Source organism: Halyomorpha halys, unplaced genomic scaffold, assembly GCF_000696795.3.
Source record: "Halyomorpha halys isolate HHAL.00 unplaced genomic scaffold, Hhal_1.1 Scaffold1144.1, whole genome shotgun sequence".
Classification (NCBI taxonomy): domain Eukaryota; kingdom Metazoa; phylum Arthropoda; class Insecta; order Hemiptera; family Pentatomidae; genus Halyomorpha; species Halyomorpha halys.
In genome coordinates, this window is record NW_027113536.1 from 106,757 (window position 1) to 110,367 (window position 3,611).

At 35.3% G+C, this 3,611-nt stretch overlaps 1 long non-coding RNA gene across 1 annotated transcript in view; it reads left to right on the plus strand.

Annotated features, from left to right (window-relative positions):
* The window catches only part of LOC106688506 (uncharacterized), an 11,146-nt gene extending 10,775 nt beyond the window's left edge, over positions 1-371 (plus strand). Inside the window, exon 2 of the long non-coding RNA XR_001344327.2 lies at positions 186-371. This is a non-coding gene — a long non-coding RNA (uncharacterized lncRNA). The remainder of the gene's footprint in view (positions 1-185) is intronic.
* The last annotated feature ends 3,240 nt before the right edge of the window (positions 372-3,611 follow it).

The window sequence follows — 3,611 nt, forward strand, 5'->3', positions numbered from 1 at the left end:
CAGTAGAGTACAGTAGAGTACAGTAGAGTACAGTAGAGTACAGTAGAGTACAGTAGAGTACAGTAGAGTACAGTAGAGTACAGTAGAGTACAGTACAGTACAGTACAGTACAGTACAGTACAATACAATACAATACAGATAATAATTTTACATTCATTGACCCTGACTTTAACTTCTGTTAACAGCCCTTACGAAGCCCTGCAACGAGTTTTGGCAGCTTTGTTGGAGCATGGTCTACTCTGCATTAATCCTCATCAAGCTGAAGAACCTGAGGCCTGGCCTGGCTGGATATGTGCGAATACCTCTCACTGCTTCGCTGATCCCTATGGAGTGACTCGCTCTCTCCTATCGAATGAAAACCTTTTTTCCTTTCTTCTTCTTTTTTTTAAATATTTATTTATTGCTATTTACAACTGTAAATTATAATACGTTTAGTAAATCTGATTTAAGTTAAATTGGAGTGTTACAGGCGTGTAGAGAAACTACCCATTAGTAGCACTCTAATAACATTTTACATTAGCTGGTCCCGTGGCCATCTTCTTTTCAGGCACCTCGGATGATTGTCAGGAATGGAAGAGAATGAAAGGTTAGAAACTAGGGGGTTTGAGTGGTTAGGGAGTTTACATTGGAAGGAATGATATCTGGTTCGGGATAGATCGGTTAAATAGGGAACATTAAGGTCTTTATGTATGATTTTATTTGTGACAAAGTAAGGAGCATTGAGGATTTTACGAAGGATTTTGGATTGTAAGGCTTGAATACGAGAGGAATTCGAAGGTTTAGTAAAGCCCCAAAGCTCAAATCCATTTGTCCAGATTGGTCTTATTACAGTCATGTAGATCAGTCTTTTTTATGTGTTGGAAGTTTAGACCGTTTGTCTAGTAAGTGCTATAATAGTCGAAATCGACGTGCACTTTCCCGTCTTTTCAGTCTTGTGTAAGGATTCCAGGTTAATCGCTTGTCCAAATGTAGTGCAAGGTACCGGATCTGTTCGACAGGGGTAAGAGTAACATTATTAAATGAAACTGTAGGGCAGTCAGTAGGTTTACGACGAAGGGTAATGGTGATTTGATGGGATTTGGTGGAATTTATCTTAATCCTCCAATTACGACACCTTTCTTTTTAAAAATACCATCCCTCCCCCCTACTTTCTTCCAGCCATCTCATTGGCTTCAATAATTTTTGGGAATGAAATAAGAACTTTAATAATAAAGAATTAAATTTTTTGGCCTGCCGCTGCCCCTACAGGTCAAGTCCTTTTTGACCTGCTCTTGAGGAGGCGACAAAAGCCGACATTGTACCTGTTTAACTTAACTAATTTATTTTCCTCATGTTGATATTTTCGATAAATAGCAGCTGGGGCTTAAATAGTTCTAAATTTCGTGATTTTTTTCCGTGAGTTTTTATTCTTTATTCATGTCGATTGGCGTGAGATAATTTTATTTTTTTAATGTTTTCAGTTCTGACAATACTTGGATTGGAAACATATTGTCTAATTAGTTTTTACTACAATCCAGAGAATCAATATTATTTTTTCATTAGGATCTTCTAATAATATTGAAATTAATTTCTTTCTTAACTAACTGACTTAGATCCTATCGAGACCTTTTTTAGAAGCACAAAATTATATATTAATCCAACTGCTTATTTAATTTTAATACAAAATTCATTTTTATCCACGTAAGGTAAAATTGTAGATTTGACACCTATAAATTAGGAGCATGTTAGTTAATTTTTTATTAACTCGTCTATTGACTCATGCAAAAATAAAGGCACGTGGGAATTTTCGTATTGCTTATCTAAAGCAAATGATAAAAGGAGAGAGATTAAATTGACTGCCAAATTTTTACTCTCTAGCTTAAGAGATTTCAGTAAAAAGGAGATTAATTTTTATTATACTTGATTAGAGAATTTAAAAAACAAAATTGAGATTGAATGCGGTAAGATTTTGTGATTATTTTTTTTAATATTGCTTTAAAAATGCTCGACTACGTACTGATTTTTTTTTTCTTCTGACACTTCTATCGCGTGTTGATAGAAATCTATAACATAGATTATTCTTTTCATAGAAAAGTTATTTAAAATGCCTCGTTCTAGCGATTCAACATTTATGTCAGCGGGTTCGTAAATATATCGTGTAAATATACACAACTAAGAGTATTCGTTGGGATTCTGCCTGAAAATTAACTGGAAAGTATTATCATTTACATATGTTAATACTATAATATATATTACCTTGTAAATAATTTTAAATAGTATTTGAGTTTTGTTAGTGTTTAATTTAGTTACATTCATTTTTATTTATTTTATTTTAATTGGATTTAGTTATTTGAAAAGAAAAATATGTAATTATATTTGTGTGTTATAATGAGAAAAGGGCAGCGGTAGCAGCGTGGTAACGCGCCAGTCTACCAATTCACAGGTTGTCGGATCAAATCCAGGTCCCATCCGGGCTTTTTTCAAGCACAAAATAATGCAAAACTCACTGACAACCTCCCCCCGGGCATTTGTGAGGCCCGTTAGCCAATGGGTGGCACTTACAAAAAGTAGGGGTGGGAGTGACGAACCCACCCTGCGAAAAAAACACGTCAAGAAACGCGAGATGTATTTCCTAATACTGGGAATATTACCTCCTAATATCGGTAAATACATCGCGCGAAGACTTAGGCCTACATGGTCTGTTGTTATTATAAAATAATAATAATAATGAGAAATAGAGACAGTTGCTAAGAGTTGATCACCATTGCTAAGAGGTTGCCTCTCAACAGGCCGACCATCTTCGTTTTTTATATCAGTACCATTAGCCTACTAAGCACAGTACTAATTAGCTAGTGGCCATGGTAGCGTCTAAGCAGCCCTGTCTGCAATTATAATTTAATATTTTGAACATTTTTAGTGAGTTAACCATCATTACATTTCGGAACCAGTCCTTATCTGTGTTTCAACTTTAATATGAATTCCGGATAATTAGTGGCCATGACCGTGTGTAACCAGCTCTGTCTGCGTTCATTTTAGTATTATTTATTGTCATTTTGAGTGCGTTAACAGACATTACAGTCCGAAACCAGACCTCATCTGCGTTTCGACTTGAATATTAATTTTGGTAATTAGTCGGCTCGCCTAATACATTAATACGATTTCCGGATATTTGGACTATTGATGAGCCACTACACCAATTTTGGACCATTGCAGCGGTGTATTTAGCTACAAGAGCTGCGACCTACACACCTCGGCAGCACTCTTCCTCTGACCTATCGGAGTGGAGCAACCTTAGTATTTATTTTATATATATTTATTTGTTTTTTTTGTAAAATAGTTTCTTTTCGTTTTCATTATTTATCTAACTATTTTATTTTTTGTCTGGGAGGCCTTTTAATTTTTACTTGTATTCATTGTTAGTCATCTTTTGTTTATTTTTAGTTATTTTTATAGGTTTAGATTGTATGTATCCAGAGCATCCAAAAATTTCCTGCATCCATTTTCACTTAAAAACTACACAATATGGGCATGTCAGTTACATTTATATGGGTTCCAAGCCATGTAGGAATCGCAGGGAATGAACTAGCCGATCACGCTGCAAGAGAAGCACTCGCGCTTCCGGGATGGGGTAA